This window comes from Rhinopithecus bieti, unplaced genomic scaffold, assembly GCF_001698545.2.
Source record: "Rhinopithecus bieti isolate Rb0 unplaced genomic scaffold, ASM169854v2 scaffold_22439, whole genome shotgun sequence".
In the NCBI taxonomy this organism is placed as follows: Eukaryota; Metazoa; Chordata; class Mammalia; order Primates; family Cercopithecidae; genus Rhinopithecus; species Rhinopithecus bieti.
Window position 1 is genome coordinate 1,296,864 of NW_016810838.1, and position 6,472 is coordinate 1,303,335.

The 6,472-nt window shown below is 42.4% G+C and overlaps 1 protein-coding gene across 1 annotated transcript in view; it reads right to left on the minus strand.

Moving 5' to 3' along the window:
* TMEM178A (transmembrane protein 178A) overlaps nt 1–4,126 on the minus strand; it is a 200,447-nt gene extending 196,321 nt beyond the window's left edge. Inside the window, exons 1-3 of the mRNA XM_017892938.1 lie at nt 3,999–4,126; nt 2,929–3,163; nt 1,850–1,977 (exon numbers count right to left, since the gene is read on the minus strand). The gene's annotated coding sequence lies outside the window, so the exon portion shown is untranslated. The remainder of the gene's footprint in view (nt 1–1,849; nt 1,978–2,928; nt 3,164–3,998) is intronic.
* Nucleotides 4,127–6,472: the final 2,346 nt, after the last annotated feature.

The following is a 6,472-nucleotide window of genomic DNA, read 5'->3' on the forward strand; positions in this document are numbered from 1 at the left end:
AGAATTAGTTTCAAGTTAAAAGTAAATAAATGTATGTACATAGATATAGATAGATATATGCATATATTTTCATTTTTATGAGATCAGTGCTACTCAAAGTGTGTTCCACAAACCCTTTATTACCAATCATAGACAAGCTAAAGCTAAATATAGAAAATGGAAGCAAGCATTTAGAAACTTTTATAACAATTTGACATTTCTAAAATATTTAAGCATATGATTCTTTTCCTAGAAGTTCATTTTATCACATTTTAAAAGCATCAGTCTGTATTAGGATTCTCCAGAGAAACAGAGCCAACAGGATATGTGTGTGTGTATATGTATAGATAGGGATTTATTTTAAGGAATTGGCTCATGTAATTGTGGAACCAAAATCCAAAGAAATCGGATGGGGTAGACCAGCAGGATGGAGATTCAGGGAAGAGATGCAGAGTCCAAAGGCAGACTACTGACAGAATTCCTTCTTGCTCAGAGGAGGTCAGTCTCTGTTCTCTTAAGGCCTTCAACTGATTAGATGAGGCCCATCCACAATATGAATCATAATCAGCTTTACTCAAAGTCTACTAATTTAAACATGAATCTCATCCAAAAACCACCTTCACAGAAATATTCAGAATAATATTTGACCAAATATCTGGGCACTGTAGTCCAGATAAGTTGGTGCATCAAATTAACCATCATCTAGTCCATGACAGATTTAAAAATTAAAAAGAAAAAAACAGTTCTACACTGGAGATATTTTGAGAAGCTTTGTGTCATATAACTTTTAATAGTCTACCAAATGGTTGTATTAATTTAAAAATTCAGACTAAGATTGCTTATTTCATATGGGAACAGGGAAAAATTCTGGGAGCAGTGTCCTGGCTGGTGTGGGGAGAGGAGGATCTAACCACTTTTTAATTCTGACCAACAAGCCTGAACCATTAAAATCTACCTTTGTATTGCTCTAATTTAGAGTTCCCAAACTGTCTCATTTCACAGCATTTTAGTATCCCTGTAATTTTTTCACAGAGTCCCTAGGCAAAAGGAAACACCTACCCAACATTTCATTTATCCAGTAGTTAGGTCCCAACAACTTAGTTGTTTGAAAAAAATAATACACATAAAACAAAAGAAAAAATTTATTTCATTCTTAAATACTCGGTTACTTTTAAAAGGATGCGTATGCCCGAGGTCAAGAGATTGAGACCATCCTGGCCAACATAGTGAAACCCTGTCTCTACTAAAAATACAAAAATTAGCTGGGCGTGGTGGCATGCACCTGTAGTGCCAGCTACTCGGGAGGCTGAGGCAGGAGAATCGCTTGATCCCAGGAGGCGGAGGTTGCAGGGAACTGAGATCGCGCCACTGCACTCCAACCTGGCAACAGAGTGAGACTCTGTCCAAAAAAAAGAAAAAGGGTTGCATATGCCAATTGGGCACCAAATATCTTCTCAAATCTTGGAACCCATGTGGACACACGTGCCTTCACCTCCTATTCCACACTGATTTTCTCTGGGTACTTGCATTTTACAACTGCTGAAAACTCAGCTTCCCAAAGACAGGACATTTTTGAAAGAAATGTAGCACAATCTAATGTTGGAACAATGAACTACCTTGAGCTAATAGTTTAGCTGATATCCAACAGATGTCAAGTGCCACTATACTTCCTTGACATTTAAAATGTGCCACAGCCCCCCTCTAAGTTTGCTGCAAAGTCTTGGGTGCTTAGGACACAGTTTGGGAGTCATGACTCTATTCTTTTCCCATTTTCAATTCCATTTTCTCATGTGCAAAATATAAGCATGTTCTTTAAGTGTCTAGTAACAACCTTTGTTAAACCTAAGGTTATGCAGAATATAACACTTACTGTTATGTCATAACGCTGAGCTTTCACTGCTAGCAATCACAAGGTTGTGTATTCTCTTTTCATTCTTTATCTGTGGTGAACATAGTAGACGAGATGACCTCCAGTGGCCAGGCATCTCAAACATATGCCTAAGAGAGCATAACAAAATATTTTGCTTTGTATTATATTTAAATCAGAATACAGTTCTTAGATCAAGACTGAAAGCAGCACGAAAATACATATAATTTGGTATACTTCTCACTAATGGTTAACCATTTTCAATCATGTCTTAATCTAATTCTGATTTATCTGACCAATTATATTTATTTCACTCACCCTATATTCTTATAATTGTAGCCAAAAGTCCCTTAGATCATAAAAGTGACTCTGACAACAGTTCTTTGGGGCTTACGCACAGCTTGAAATCAAAAGCCTTTGTTTTCTTCCTCTGGGTCAATATCTCCTCATCATAACTGTTGTCATCATCATCAGAATATGAACTATTTATCTTGTTTGACTGGTGTCAACAGTTGGAGAAATTTCTTCTCTCTGTCTCATGTTTCTAGCTTTCTCCTGGTTGATTTTCCATAGGCAGAGGATAAGAGAAAGCGAGAGAAAAATCTCTCACATCCCCTGCAAGATTGTTCCTTCCTAACGACAACAAAAGACTCCCTCCCCGACCTTTCTGAAGCTTCTTTTATCTACTATTTACTAGCAGCTACATACATTGATACAACCTGTCTCTGATATTAAGCTCATGTCTTGTAATGGAGACCATATTCCCTTTCCAGGGATAAATCCAAGCTTACCAAAACACTTTTTGAAAACCTCTTTCATAATAAACAGAACACAATTTTAGATGGTGGCACAGTGTGACTTCGCACCCTAGGACAGAGGTCTGATGCCTGAATGCTGTACAATGGTACCCTATCCGTGACCTCATTTTCACCAGCCTGATGCTGAACCGCCCCCTTCTTTCTTGCCGGGGCTTTTCTATAAACCAGTTGTCAACAAATATATTGGATTCTTTACACTTTGATCTACCTAATATTTTGAAAGAGGCACATTATTCACTCAACTCCAAGTTCCTTTCCAATTACCTGGCGGGGTTTGGTGGGGAGCAGTTAGCTGGATACCTATTTGAAGCAGGTGTCCCAGAAGCCACCTTCCCATGCATAGACGTCAGCTGGCATACAGCCTTCAGTAGTAAGGCTGATGGAAGATGCGCCGTAAAAATTAAAAGCCCAGGAAAAGTACAGGCCCCCGAGCCACAGCAGAGCAGTTGAGTGATGGTTCCTTCTGAGAGCAGGGCGGGAACAATTTCTTGTCCTGCTCCTGGGGATAAAAGTAAAGTCTCAACTTTTTTGCAAAAGTGACTAATTCCCCATCAGAGAGCCTCCTGCGATTGCAGAGCTAATTTCATGAATGGTAAATGAAGGGTCTTTCAAAGTGAGAGCTGACAGAGGAAGAAACAGAGAAAAAGTAAAAGCAAATCCCTAAACATTACCCACATTGCAAAACAGAAGGGAATTTTCAGAAGCAATGAGAGAGAACGGCCCACCTCCAGATCTCCCTCAGACATGTTTTCTTCCTTCCTGACTCATCGAGTTTCTTTAGGAAAGCCTAGTGAGAAGGGATTATGAAGCAGGCAAGGGAGCCAGCCTTTTCTGGCAACACAGGGCATTTTGATTTCAGAATCTGCAAATCTTCAAGAACAGACCCGGTGTGCTAGTGTTCTAGGCTGGAGTCCAGCAGCAGTTCAGCTGCAGATGAAGCAAATCAGCTGGTTGGTGCTGTCAGCCAGAGACCCAAGGACTTTCCTGGTGCTACACCTCTCTGGAAGTTTGAAGACATTGGGACAGGTTTGCCTTCTGAAATGTGCAAATGTCACCAGCCGGGAATGGCACATGCCAAGAGGCATCTGAAAACAGATCTCCATCTGGCAATGGGCTAGGCTTCCTGGGACACAGATTAGAATAGTTTGAAACAAAGGGGCGGAAGCACCGGCTAAGCTTTTCACATATTGTTATGGTCTCTGGGTCACTTCCCGCCTTTGGAATTTATTTCCTTTCCAGGTTCAGCAAAATTCAATGAATGACAAGAAAGAGGTTGGGGTTTGTCTTTGCCTCCGGCCCAGTCGAGGGGCAGCTCTGCCTCTGTGAACTTGTACCTCTGCAGTGGTTACATCCTCCCGCGCTGTTTGTTCACACTGAGCCCAGCATGTGGGAAGCTTCAGGATGCAACAATAAATTAGGGAAGGGAGCCATCTCCAGTTAAATCAGATAAATCCTCTTGTTCCTAGAAAACAGAAAAGGAAATAGATTGGGAAGGGCAAAAATGATGTTTTATCAAGGAGAGCTCTTTCTCATCAGCTCCCCATTCAGAGACGCGGCTGGCCTTGAAGGTGGGAGGCCGAACATGGCTCCATGCAGTCGCACCTCCCGCCTCCTGGAGTCAACCTGTAGACCAGATAGGTACACAGGACAGTGACATTTGCTATACAACAATGATCAGCTTTGTTTTCTTTTACCAGTATTTAATTTGCACTTTGCTCCAACAGGGACTTCAGGTAGCAATAACTGCCTTTCTGACAGCATTTTCATGCTCATTTTGGGCACTCTGAAGCTAACATGAATGCATATTGCAAAATCCTTCTGCAGCCCACAGCAATCCCTGTACCTCCGCTGCAGTTCTGCAGTGCAGAGACCCCCAGAGGCCAAGGCAGACCCTTTTGCCCCAACAGCTGCAGGACCCTATCAAAACTTAATGTGGTCCCTGCTGCCCCTGTCATTGCTTTGAGAAAGAGTGTGTCTCTCTGAATAGTGATCCACCATCATGAACAAGTTCCTTCTGAAAAGCCAGCTCATACAGCCCTTGTCAGGAAGAATCTCGTAGAGCCTGTCCACATGTCCAGAGTCCATCTCTCTCTAGACCGAGAGGTCAGAGTTCACAGCTTTAGAGAAAGGGGTAATTTTTGCCCCCACCTTTAGTCTAAACACAGCTAAACTAACAGCAAACACTATTGTAAATACAAAGGAAGTTGCAACTAGTGATCAGCCTTTCTCCTGGTGCCACTCAATCCCCCAGAAATAGGAACTAAAGCTTCCCCTCCATCAGTTTAAACAGTCTCTTTGCTCAAGGCTGCAGATGCCACCACTGTTGAGAGCTAGCAGTTACAGGGCTGCTGTCTTGGGTTATCACTGTGGCTCAGGCGTCAATCAAATTGACCTTTTCAAATTGCACCAACACATCTGGCATTCACAGAAATGGTCTCCTGTGACCTTCACAGCAATTGTTCCTAACCACTTCAGGAAGTTCCAGGGGAAGGAAGGAAGTAGGTAGGGCAGAGATGGCTGTATAAATACCAGGGTCAGGAACACCTGTAGAGTATGAAAGCAACAAGAAGTCTGCCCAAGAGTCCTAACTTTCCTCCAAGAAAAAGTACTCTGTCAGATTCAGGCATTATGTTTCTGTATAAAAGTATAACCCAGGTCTGGGAAATTTGTAAATCATTACTTTTAAACTTTACAGAATCTGATTGCACAGGGCTGGCAGGGAGCCAGGAATCTGCATTTTTATCAAGTCCACCTACTGCTACTAGTACAGGTGGTCTGTGGCTCAGACTTTGGAACACTGTGCTGTAAGGAATTGTGAGTCACTGTCAGGTTACCATAGAGGAACTGGTAACACAGATGAAAATTGCACCTGGATTCCAGGCCAGGCTTTGGCAGTCTGTATGATCGACCCTGAGTAAGACAATTTAGTTCTCTGAGACTAAAGGCCTCAGGGCTAGATGGAAGACCTTCAAAAATTTAGAAATAGGTTCTAAATTATGGCCCAAAGGCCTGCAAATTTGGAGCGCTGGTCCAAACAGAAGGGCCAGGGTCCTGCAGGCATGCCCTGAACACTCACTGAAGTTCTTCATTGCACAAAACTCCAGCAGCCAAGGTGGAACCTCTTGCCCAAGGCTGCAGTCCTAGAACTCTGTGGTCATGGGATGCAAGAACTGCATCTTTGCTCTCAGCCATTTCCAAGTAGGAGAAAGGGAAAGGAAGAAGATTCTATTTATGTAGTGCATTAAATGGATTATTTTTTAAATTCCCACTTAACCCTCGTATCATTAGTCTCCTGAAGATGAGAGAATTGAAGATCAAAGATGTGAAATAACTTGCCCCAATTCCCCCAGGGCTCATGGCTATAGAATGCTTGAACTGAAATTTCAATTCATGACTTCCAAGATCCAGGTTCCATGTTCTTTCCACAAAACAATTCAGAACTGCAAGTGTTGCTGTGGCTGTTCTGAAGGCCTGGATGTTTGGAAACCCTCAAGATACCCTCACCTCTCCCTGACATCCATCCCACACCTGTTCACCACTCTACTTCAGAATCTTATACACCCTCAGTTTTTCCTCTATCCCTGACCTCCAGGTGATCCCTCAGCTGCACTCATTTCTTATCCCTACAACTTCTTGACTCCTAGTGATTAAAATACACCAGCTGCCACTTCTCCTGGGCTGAGGAGGATGTTTGTGGCCCACAACTACTCCAGCCACTGACTTCAAGATCAAGTCAACTAGGTCCTGGAGAACTCAGTGTATCCCTAAGGATTTCCATGAATTGAGAATCTTTAAATGAATGCTTAAG